This window comes from Choloepus didactylus, chromosome 6 (assembly GCF_015220235.1).
Source record: "Choloepus didactylus isolate mChoDid1 chromosome 6, mChoDid1.pri, whole genome shotgun sequence".
NCBI lineage: Eukaryota > Metazoa > Chordata > Mammalia > Pilosa > Megalonychidae > Choloepus > Choloepus didactylus.
The window spans coordinates 119,754,041-119,767,377 of record NC_051312.1 but is presented as its reverse complement, the minus strand read 5'-3'; positions in this window follow the sequence as shown (position 1 = coordinate 119,767,377).

Here is a 13,337-nt window from a genome sequence, read left to right as displayed (position 1 = left end):
CCACAAGACGGACAGACCTCTACCACTTTTTGCTAAATGATAAAGAAAGAGGGAATTTTAGTAAGAATTTCAGTAAGGTAAACACCATCTTCTAGTTAGCCTGCAATTAACCAGAAGAATCAGTGAACTAAAGCAATATATTCCCTGGTTAATTTGTATTTCAGTGAGCTAATAATGTCACAGGATTAATAAAAATTAGAAAGGGTTGGATAGCATAGCTTATACCCTGAAGACTCTGAAAGTTCTCAATAATGTACTATCAAAAATTAATACAAGTATTTTGCAGTCAGGATTAAATTTGGCTAAACACATAAAGAAATTCTGTGATATGATTCCTTGCACTTTATACATGTTACAAAGGCTTTAATTGAGATAAATAAAATCAAGTTTTAATTAACCATATTTTCTGAATTTTATAAACTCAGAAAATAATTCTTCACTCTACATAAGTATATGTAACAAACCACATTCCAACAAAATGACAGCTCCATTAGAGATTCAACAACTAGAAAAAGTTGGGCTCTCAATAGTCATTTTATGTTGCAACTGGCCCTGGCATTTGAGGACAATGAGATATTCTCTCCTTTGTAGTTAACAAAAATCACATTTAACAGAGAGGTTAATTGGCTATGTTAAAGTTAGACAAAAAGTGATGGCCAGAATGGGATCAGGGGTACAGGGTACCTGAATTCTGGAGAAATATCTGGACAGATAACCTTGCTTTGTGCTTTACAGAAATCTGACCCAGTTTATTTCCCTTAAAATGGTGAGTATGAGCTCACCTGTGTGTGGCCCACACCCTTGTCATGCCCTCACCTTGTGGCTGTTGTACTTCCTTTTTCTCTGAGTGTACTTTGAAATTCATAAGATGAATTCATTACCTAAACATGTGCATTGACTGTAACTCTACATCAGAACTGGGTTGCACAAAAGTTTCTGGAAAATCCTGTGTTGGGGGCTTCACAAAGTGATAGGTCAAGAAATGGGGCATTCAGGTCATAAAAGTAGGCTAAGTAGGAACAGTTAAGTCTCAGAATCTAGTGGCTTTGGAAGTACATACACATCACAGAATTTTCTGTCTGAGTTATTCATCTGGTTTTCTCTTAAATGTGCATTGTGTGTGTGTATGAGTCTGTGCATGAGTGTAAGTGTGTGTGATATGTGCAAGTGTATGGGTGTGGATGGAGTGTATGTGAGAGTGTATGTGAGTGTATGCATGTGTGTGTGAGTGTATGTGTGTGTGCGTGTGTGTGTGTTGTGTGTGATCTCTGACTTCAAATGCCAAGAGGGAGTTTCATCATCTGTTCAGCAAAGCTATCAAGGTGTTTCAAGTCACCTTTAGAAAAATCTAAGGACAGCACTGAATGCTGAAGTTGTTTATTTGTTCAACAAAACATATTTTCAAACCTCTCTTGAGAACAGCTAGGCTTAAGGAGTTTTAAAAATTATTTTTGAGTCATTTAATCCTTTTTCTTACCTGTTTTATGTGATTCGTCACTTTTTCAAAGAAGCTCCCTCTTCAAAACTCATCTTGTGTAAACAGTTGCATTTTTTCTTTCTGTGAGATAGTACACACCATTTTAAGGAAAATAAACCACTCAGTTTCCAGTAAAGCACAAAGCAAGATTATTTCTCCAGATAGACTATATCAGTAGGATTATAACATATCTCTCTATGGTAAAGATGAAATGAGAGTTGTGTTAAACTGTTAGTATTTTCATAGTCAGCCAATATCTCTTAAAAGACACAGTTTACAATCCAGATGAAAGGGTAAATATTCATCAGCCAAAAATAATATGTTGATTTGGAATCATCCCCAAGTTGTCCCAGATCAAGCAGTCAATTTGTAGAGAGAGGCTAATGGTTGTGTTAATATTTGCCCAAGACAAGCCAATGGCTAGAACCAAGGATGTGGGGGAGCTGGCAACTCAGCAAGGACAGTTGGCTTATCTGGTTTTCAGGTGCCCTGTCCAGAGAATGAAATCACTATTGAAAAAAGTAAATTTTGTTTCCTTTTAAAAATAATTTGTATTCCTTTTATTACAAAAGATGAGTTTATGAAGAAATCGAAAAATTGGTTAAAGAAGTATCTTCATGTAATGAAAATTATAAGTTGTAATGTAGATTGTTGTCAATGTAATTTTTTTAGCCTGTATGTTTTTGGCCAGGTGAAAATCTGAGTAAGTACCTTGCATGGTGATGCTGATGGACACAGTGTGGGAGAGGAGAGAAGGAACACAGAGGAAAGGGGATGAAATCGGGAACTGAGTGAGGTGCTCTGTGCGCAGATAGGAGAAGAGGCTGGTCTCAGGTGATGGTCCCAAGTTGGACTTCAGATAGCAGCTAAGAGGAAAGCAGCTTTGTTCTAAAACCTAATAGGAATCCCTGGCTCTGACAAAAGCACCTTACATTTTATGGACCAAAGATGGTGAGAGGTGGAATAAGAATACTATAAACAAAATAGCAAACAAACTTAATTTGGAGGGTTGAGAAGGACCAACAGGGAGTAGGAGATGGTTAGCAATACCTTAAGCTGAGCAGAGATGATAAGGAACACATGAAACCTGTCACTTACCAAATTTCCTTCTGGTGGATACTCTGAGTTGCCCACAAATCTTAGCCAGGGATTTAATACATTGTAAATAGATACTGGTAAGAGCAGTGAACTAAAATAGATTGGGGGGAAGGAGAAACCCATTCCATGTCTTCTAACCCCTAGCCCCAGGTGGTGGTAGCAAATCATTTTGAAGCAAAAAATAAAATTTCCCCCACTTTTCCCATAAAATAAATTGATTAACTGATGATCTCCAAAATAATGCTTTTTCCTTCAAGCTCCCTGGTACAAGAGACTATGGCACACACTAAATGCATTTAATACCAGTAATTCTCACCCTAGTCCAAGCAATAATAGCTAAAATATACCGAGCATGTGCATTTAAAAGACAAGAGGACTGAGAAGCAGAGAAGTTTAGGTCACAAAACTATTATGGTTCAAAGCCAGAACTTTAAACCCAGGCAGTCTGGCTTTAGGGATTGTGTTTTTAACCACCAAGCTATACTGTTATGTAGCCCTTCAGCAACACAAATGTGAGACGAGGCCATTCTTCTGGTCTCTGTTCCTTACTCAGGAATACATGAAGTTGGATTTAATATGGTAAAATGCCAGCCATATTTGAGGGCCATGAGCAAACCTTACTCATCTAGAATTTGCACATGCCATGTCTTCCAGTTCAAAGTCCTTCTCAATTATCCCTACTCATCTTGTGAACCATTTTACATCTTCACCTGAATGCCACTAACTTACAAAGCCTTTTTGCCCTTCTCTTACTCCCTGGTTCCTGAACAGATCTTTCATTTTTGCTGCCATGGCATTCCCTACAAACTTTTCTTCCTATAGCATTTATGACATTCCATCCTAAATATCCATTCATTCATGGAAATTTATCACTACGGTAGAACTCTTATCTTACTTATCTTTGAGTTCCTAATGCTTGATATAGTGGAGGATGAATAAAAGTAGTCCAATAAATTGAATTAATTAAACAATCAATTAAATGTCCTGGAAATCTTTGTTTTACTTACCTGAGTTATTACAATTGTTTTTCATCTTCTCTACATACCCATGAGAAGAATTAATACAGGAGACTCTTCTCTTCACCAACTTCCCTACTTGGAAGTTTAGAGGACACACACACACACACACACACATACACACACAGTCAACTTATTTCCATGATCACAGCATTTGTCACTATTGATTGAAACTATTGTAATTAATGTCTGTGTTCCTGCTAGAGTTGCAGATGTCCAAAGACAGGCACTCTCCTTGGTCACCATTGTATCCCCAGGTGGAGCAGTCAGTGGCTCATGGAATGAACTCGTAGTCTTGCTATGTGGTGAGCAGAATGAACTCCGGGAATCAGAGACCTGAGCTTATATCTTGACTCTGCTGCCAACTTTCCATATAACTTTGGGGAATGTTATCTATTTTGGACTCAGTTTTCTTCCCTTCAAAATAATAATCAAGATCAAGAAAACTGTCCATTTTACTTTTGTTGAAAATGTACACATCTTATGTCTCTAAAGCCGTATGTTCATTGAACAGGCTGTGGTGGTCAAATGGTCAAAAGTACTTATTGTTCACTAAGCCAGTGTCAGTGAGATATGGCCCCTGCTAACTGTATTCTCACTCCAGCTGTCATTGGAGGCAAATATCAACAAGGGTACTTAATGGAGAGCTGGCAGTAGTAACTGGCTTAGAGAGCCCACAGACGAAGGTGACCGATCAGATGGGGATGCCATTGATTAGACGGTCTGTAAAGACCTTTCCAGTTCTCAACATCTCTGAATCAATGATGTGTGCAGCTCTCTGAGACTAAAATCAGAGATTAAACCAGACTGGAAGTATCCAGAATCCAAGCACTCAAAGGTTACCTCAAAGGGTGATGAGTGAACATAATTGCATTTCTGCTTGTTCCAAACTCTCCCTTTTTCTTTTGAAGTCATGAAAGCTTAAGGCAAAGGAGAAACTTCCTACTTCTCTTGCCCTGCATATCATAGTTACAATTTGCACAAAACTGGAAGGTACAGGGACACCTCAACCTTTTCTTTATTCTGCCTGAAGCAGACAGCCCAAAAGAGCCAAGGATGGAATGGATATGCCAGTGAGAGCACCAGACTTCAAACTTGGCAGCTTCATATACTTGTGAAGTGGAAATTTTTGCTCTGAAAGCAGTGTTGAAAAATTGCATGAGATGTACGTGTATGATGTCAACTATTTTTATTCCACTCATGTTTTCTTAAAGGACTCAGGATTTGAATGAGGATCAGTAGCAGTTGGATAACCATAGTCAAAATTTTCAGCAGCTTCATTTCCAGCTGCTAAGCACTGCAGCTGATATGCAACCTCTGGATACAGCCACAGTCATTGAGTTACCTCCTCAGAGATGGGAGGATATAACAGCTGCAATTCTATCCCACATCTCACCCTCCCAGGAGGGGAAAAAGCTAAGGAGAAGCGACAAACCAGTCACAAGCTATTGAACACTAAAATACAGCTGCAAATTCCACAGGCTAAGTAGCATCTGGCACCATCCTTCATAAGGAGGCAGTTGTTTTGATAAAGCAAATACAGTTCCCCGGGGATCATTGACAGAAATTTAGGTAAGAAATTTAGTAACCATGTGTTATTTAAAGCATGTTCATTAAGTCCCTACACATTGTAAATATAGCACAAGACCTAAAATACACAATAGCCTTGCAAAGGGGTTGGCATGTTATTAGAGAAACCTAGCTATAACCTGGGGCGTTATTGACTTTTAATTTGTCTGTTTGCTGTGGGGGATCTTGAGATGCCTCTTGTTCCAAACAGCCAGTATAGGAATGTTGTTTGTGACCTGTGGGGAGGAGGTGAAGAAGAGTTTGGTGATTGGATATGTCTGACTGCAGCTGCTGAAGAGGTAAAGGAGTCTCTCTTACCACATCACGGCACCCCTGAGTGCGAGACCATGTGGCACGATGTGGATGGGATTTGCTAGTGAAATGATAGAGGCTTGGTAGAAATTCATTACTTTAAATCTGTTCAGTACTGCAGCTCTCCCCAGAGAACTCCTTAGAGATATGGCTATTGAGAGAGTAAGACTGCAGTCTAATCATAAATGGGCTTAGTTGCTGAGGCGAGACCTTCCAGGACCAGATGGTAAACATGGATACTGAGAACTATTTAGAACTATAAGTGAGCTCAGGGGCTGTAACAGAGCAGCCAGTATAAGAAGGTAACAGGAGTTATCCAAAGAAACATGTTCAAGACATCAGGAGGAATCCAAAAAGAAAAGGCAAACTTAAAATAAAATCCTGAATCCACATAAGCACTTTCCAGAGAGGACCTCAGGCCTGGAGGACCCCATTCTGAAGGGGAAAATACATGTCAGCCCTTCTCGGTTGTAAACACCCTGGGGGAGGGTAGCAGTTGTGCTGCCATGGAAATAAAGGTGGTGACCAGCAGGGATACTGTTCCAGTTTGCTAATGCTTCCAGAATGCAAAATACCAGAAATGGATTGGCTTTTACAAAGGGGGTTTATTTGATTACACAATTACAGTCTTAAGGCCATAAAGTATCCAAGGTAAGGCATCAACAATAGGTACCTTCACTGAAGGATGGCCATTGGCATCCGGAAAACCTGTTAGCTTGGAAGGCACGTAGCTGGTGTTGCTTGCTCCCAGGTTGCGTTTCAAAATGGTGTTCTCCAAAATGTTGCTCCTGGGGCATTTTGTCCTCTCTTCAAAATGTCACTCTCAGTTGCTCTGAGGTCCCTCCGTATGTGAGCTTTTTCTATGGGACTCCAGTGAACTAATCAAGACCCACCCTGAATGGGTGGGGCCACATTTCCATGGAAACATTCAATCAACAGGTCACACCCTAATCAAAGGTGTCACTCACAGTTGGGTGGGTCACATCTCCATGGAAACACTCAATCAGAAGTTTCCAACCTAATCAACACTAATACATCTTCCTCCACAAGACTGCATTAAAGAATATGGCTTTTTTTCTGGGGGACACAATACATACAAACCAACACAGGCACTAATTAAAGAAACTTGGGGAATTATAGAGAATGTGTACTTGCTCAAGGTCACACCTTAAGTGTAGTGGCAGAATTAGAGCCCAGTTTTCCTAAATAGGAATCTAAATGCCCTTTCCCTGAGAGAAGAGGGCTGTGTCTTTCTATGTACCACCTCACAACTTGGACCTGTCATGTCTCTGTCATCCATGTGCCATGTGGGATTCTCAGTCATCAACAGTAAGGGTTATACAAAAAGATGAGTTCACCAGCATTTACTTCAGTTATACTGACAAAGCAGTTCCATAGGCTCTCTTGGTTGTTCTTGAAGAAGCCCCATCTATGAATTAATGAAAATGGCCGGCTCAATAGAGAATCAAGGATCCAAACTTAACGAAGAACACTAATTAGCAGATGACATGAATCAGAAAAGAGTTATAGTTTCCAGGGCCTCCTGGCATAGGACAATCAGAAACAGAGGATTGTTATCTATACAAGAGCTGTAGGAAACCAGTAAGACAAAGCTGAAAATTCCATGATGTTAGGCTTAGCATGTGGAAGGTGTTGGGACAGCATCTCCAGCAGGTCCTTAGAAGAGGTGAGAGCATGAGGATGAGTGGGATGAAGGTCATGGGTTCAGTGTCTTCATTTCACAAAAATCTTAGTGATAGACCATGTCATGAGGATGGAGGGTTCTGGTCAAACCCAAGTCCTGATGGAGTTGCAAATCAGAGCTTGTGTTCTGACCAGGATAGTCTCTTTCATTTGAAAAGGCTGCTCATCATTAGCAAGGTCTGCAGAGTTTTAGCTGCTCACTGTGAGCCTGTAGCAGCCATGTGGTATTCCTGGAGGTGGAGGTTGTGAAGAAGTCAATAAAATCTCAGAATGATTTGGAAGTAGGCTGATACGTCCTTTTTTTATGTTATTGAAGTGAATACCTCAAAACAAGTGAGACTTTAGAAGGTGTTTGAATATTGTTGATGAATCCTATACCTAATAACATCTAAAAATGCACACTCAACATATGAGAATGGCATCTATAGTATGTGAAAATGTCTAACACAATGTCCCAAATTAATAGGTGCTCTTCCACCCAGTATAAACTGTTATCCAGAGCCACTTTTCCTATGAACAGAGCCCAAATCAAACTTTTGCACCAGCCTGCATTAGGAAACCCTTCTCTTGACTAAAAATATGCTTCAGTCAATCAGTTAATGTATCCTGGTCTCATTGTTTGCTGAATTGCAAACTTAAAAATGTCTAATAAGTTGGACTGCTCTTGAGGCATTTGTAAGTCAGTCAGAATAGATCAGTGACTCTCAGCTCTGGTTCTAAGTAAGAATCACCTAAGCAGCTTTGAAAAATAGAGCGTTCACCCCCAGCAATTCTGATTTATTTGGTCTGGTGCAGAGCCTGTGATTCTATATTTTTAAGAGCTCCAGATTCTAGTATTCGGTTAGGTTTGAAAACCACCAGTGTAGTTCATCTCTTAATTGATCTCCCTCTCAACAATTTTCCCTGTACTCTGCCATTAGGGGATCTTTCCCTTCTAATCGTGTCAAAGCTTCTCACTGAAAAACTTTAATGGCTTCCCACTGTCTGATAGAATGAATTTAAATTCTACCCCAGCATTTAAAAGCCTTAGAAATCTGTCCCTGGCCTATCTTTCTAGTCTTATATTTTGCCATAGAACGCAAAGCTATGGAATTAACTCCATTAATAAATCTGCTGTTCTCCAAAAAATAACCATGTGTCAACAATTGTCTATATTATTTCTCTGTGAAAAATACCCTTCCTCCACTTTGCTCATCTAGAAAAGTGTACTCCTCTTTCAAGGTTCCACTTGAACATCAGTTTCCCATGTCCTTCAGCAAAATTTATGACTGCAACCTGCCCGCTCCCTGAGCACCATGTACACACCATAGCCAATGTCTTATTTTATTCGGGGATCATAAAGCAAGGACGATGCTAAGTGGTCAGTACATCCTGTTTCATTTTTCTTTTCCTAGGCACATCATAAGAATATATTCCACAGACTCATTTACTGCTGTATTGGGGTTAAGTGCTGGCTTCTAGCCAACAGAGTATAAATAAAAGTGATGTAAGTCATTCCCAGACATGGCCCTTGGGAATATTCCTGTGAACCTCCTCTTCTTTCTTCCCTTACAGTAGCAACCTGAGATTAACTGTGAATTACTTATGTTCAAGGGCTGTGCCTTAGTTATCTTGCATTCCCAAGAACTAGTATAGTCTTCCATACATGTAGTAGGTGCTCAATGAACAATTTAAACTTAATGTCAATATATAATAATGTGAGCGTTTCAGAAAATAAGTACAATTAGGAGTATAGAAACAAAGCTGAAAGATGAAGACTGCTGACAAGGCAGGATGCAGGCCAATAAACAGAATGCAATAGACCAAGAAATCGAAAACTGTATCAAAAAAAGGTCAGTGTATCCTTTGGGAAAGTAGCTGACGTACTGTGGAGGTCAGCATGGCATTTGTCTTCCGAGCAAGCTAAAAGGCTATGGAATAGGTTTAAAATGATGATGATAATCAACATCACAATTCCTTTGTGTTTGCTTAGTTATGCTAAAGGTTTCCCAAAATAGATTATTACCTATTAATAAATGTGATCCTGGAAACAAGCCTGGAATGGTTGGAACAGAAATTATGATTTATGTTTTTCAGAAAATGAAATTGAGGTCCAGTGAGATTAAGTACTTGCTCAAGGTCACACCTTAAGTAGTGACAGAATTAGAGCCCAGTTTACTTAATTAGAAACCTAATGCCCATTCCCCTAGAGAAGTAGGCATTCTGTTATTATGCACCATCTCACAACTTGAACCTGTTATGCCTCTGTCATCCATGTGACACGGGAGATTCTCCGTCCCTAACAGTAAAGGCTAGAAATTCGTTCACCAGCATTTACTCCAGTTATACCGATAAGTCTGTTTCATAGGCTTCCTCAGTTCTTGCAAAGGCCCCATCTCTGAGGTTAATGGAAATGGCTAGCTCCATAGAGAGCCAAAGATCCAGACTTAATGAAGAACACTAAGCAGCAGACAATGTAAGTCAAAAAGGGTCATGGCTTCCAGGGCCCCTTGGCATAGGACAATCAGAAACAGAGGACTCTATTTATACAAGAGAAATGGGAAGCCAGTAAGACAAAGACTAAGCTGAAAATTCCATGGGGCCAGGTTTAGCATGTGGGAGGTGTCTGGTCAGCATCTCCAGCAAGTCCTTAGAAGAGGTGAGATCACAATGAGGATGAGTGGGATGAAGGTCATGGGTTCACTGTCTTCATTTCATAAATCATCTTAGGGATAGACCATGTCACAAGGTTCTGGTCAAACGCAAGCCCCTAATGGAAAAGCAAGTCAGAGCTTGTGTTCTAACCAAAGCAGTTATTTTTCATTTGAATAGGTTACTCATTGTTAGCAAGGTCAGCAAAATTGTCCTCAGTGAGAGTGACACAATACATGTATTTTGCATTCCAAGTGATTCTTTCTGCTCTTTCTTCTCCAGGGCTGCCTGTGCTTTTGGTTTATTACCTAATATATTATACTTAAAGAAATACTGCAATAGTGAAACTGCCTGCTTGCAAAAACAGCCAACCTAGGCCTTCAAATATTTACGCAATTTAGTAGGCAAGGCATGTTGTAGTAATAATATTAGCTATAATGTATTAAAAGACTACTATGGGCCAGCTAAATTATATTTATTACCAACTGTATGTTACCTATTATTACCAATTGACAGATTAGGAAATAAAGCACCAAAAAGTTACCTAAGGTCACCCTGCTAGAAAGGGAAAATTTTAAAGTCCCTATTCTTTTGAGAAAAGAAGAAAACATGGAAAGAGAAAAAGAGAGAAAGAATAGGAAATTCATTCCCAATGTGCAATTTTTTTTTTATTTAACAGGTTGTAAGTTTATAGAGATATCAGACAGCAAATACAGAGATCTCATATACTAAACCCTCATTATTGAAAGATTGCAGTAATATAGCAGTTTTTTACAATTGATGAAAGAATATTATTATAATTGTACTATTAACCATAATCCATGGTTTAACTTAGGGTTCACTTTTGTGTTGTACAGTCCTAATTTTTTTTTAAATTTTATTCTAGTAACATATAGACAACCGAAAATTTCCCCTTTAACCACATTCAAATATATAATTCAGTGCTGTTATGTAAATTTGCAAAATTGTGCTACTATCTCCACTACCCATTACCAAAACATTTCCATCACCCCAAATAGAAATACTGTAAAATTTAAGCTTTAATTTCCCACTCCCTACCCCCCCACCCTAGCCTCTAGTAATCTATATTCTAGTTTTGGATTCCGTGAATTTGCCTATTCTAATTATGTCATAACAGTGAAATCATACAATAGTTGTCCTTTTGCGTTTGTCTTATTTCACTCAACATGAAGTCTTTAAGGTTTATCCACCTTGTTGCATCTATCAGAAGTTAATTCCTTTCATGGTGAATAATATTTCATTGTATGTATTTATCATATTTTGTTTATCCATTCATCAGCTTATAGAGACTTGTTTGCTTCCATCTTTTGGCAATTGTGAATAATGCCACTATGAACATTGGTGTGCAAATATATGCTCAAATCCCTGCTATCAATTCTTCTGGGTGTATACCTAGAAATAGGATTGCCAGGTCACATGGTAATCATATACTTAACTTTCTAAGGAATCACCAAACTGTGATTCCACTTTACATTTCTACCAATAATTAATGAATTTCTCTATTTCTCCTCAACTTCTTGAACACGTTTTACTTTTCATTTTTTTAAATAGTCAGTCATTCTTGTGGGTGCGAAGTAGTATTTATTGTTGTTTTGATTTGCATTTTTGTAATGGCTAATGATGTTGAATGCCATTTCATGTGTTTTTTTGCGATTTGTATACCTTCTTTGGGGAAATGTCTACTTAAGTTTTTATCCCATTTTTAAAACAGATTGTCTTTTTGTTCTTGAGTTGTAGGATTTCTTTATACATTATAGATATGAAATACTTGTCAGATATGTGGTTTCCAAATACTTTCTACCGTTCTGTAGGTTGTCCTTTTATTTTCATGATAGAGTCTGTGATGCACAAAAACCTTTAATTTTGATGAGGTCCCATTTATTAATTTTTTTTTTCTTTCTTTGCTCATGCTTTGGGTGTAAAGTCAAAGAAAACAGGAATTTTATAGTTTTAGCTTTCATATTTGGGCTTTTAATTCATTTTGCATTGATTTTTATATATAGTGTGAGTTAAGGATCTACTTTTATTCTTTTGCATATGGACATCCAATTTTAACTGAAATGAAAAATTCCCTAGATTATTTCAGCAGCAGATTGGAGCTGGCAGAGAAAAGAATCAGTTATCTCAAAGACAAGATAGTTTAAATGATTCAGGCTAAGAAAAGAAAGAAAAAAAGAATAACAATAGACCCACCTTAAACTCAAAGACATAAATAGGTGGAAAATAAAAGGATGGAAAAAAATATACCATGTAAATACTGACAAAGAGAGATCTGGTGTAGCTATACTTGAACTCAAAACCTATTATGAGGGACAAAGAAGGACATTATATATATTGAAAAAGGGTCAATTTAACTAGAAGACATAACAATTATAAATAGATATGCACCTAATGGCAAAGCTTTAAATTTTTGAAGCAAATATTGACAGATTTGAATGTAGAAATAGATGGTTCTACATTAATAGCAGGAGACTTCAGTACATCACTTTCAATAATGGATAGAACATCTAGTCAGACGATCAATAAGGAAATAGAAGACTTGAATGATACTCTAAACCAACTAGACCTAACAGACATGTATAGAATACTTCATCCATCAGTGGCAGTATACACATTTTTCTTTAGTGCACATGCATTATCCTCTAGGATAGGCCATATGTTAGGTCCAAAAACAAGCCTCAATAAATTCAAAAATATTCGAATCATATAATGTGTCTTCTCTGGCCACAATGGAATGAAGCTAGAACTCAATGACAGAGGGAAAAATGGAAAATTAACAAATAGGCATAAATTAAACAACATACTCTTAAACAATCAATGGGTCAAAGAAGAAATTATAAGACATATTAGAAATTATCTTGAGGCAAATGAACATAAAAATACACATACAAAATCTTATGGGGTGCATAAAAACTGGGACTGTATAACGTGGCAAAAACTGGAGTGGCCAATGACTGTTACTAAATATACAAATATAAAAATGTTTTTGCATGTGGGAAAGCAAATGAATGTCAACCATGTAGAAATTTGTAAAGGGGATGGTATTCAGGGAAAAAATAATCAAAGCAAACTGGAGTCTATAGTCAACATTAACATTGTAATATACCTCCATTAAATGTAACAAAGGCAATATGCCAATGCTAAATGTATATGAGAGGGGGATATAGGGGAGGAATATGGAATTCTTGGTAGCGGTGTTATTTGCTGTCCTTACTAGTGTATTGTATTGTATGACATGTTATTTTTCTTTTTATCATTTTTTCTTATTGCTAAAAAAAAAGAAACAATTTTTCTTGTAGTAATCAGTATGTTCAAGTGCTGATTGTGGTGATAAATGTACAACTTTATGATGTTACCATGAACAACTGATTGTACACTGTGGATAAATGTATGGTATGTGAATATAACTCTATAAAATTGTAGGAAAATATATATATAGGAGTAAAAGTGTTGGAGAAAACATGGTGAGAGGGATGATTCCTCACCAATATGGACTAACTACAATGTGT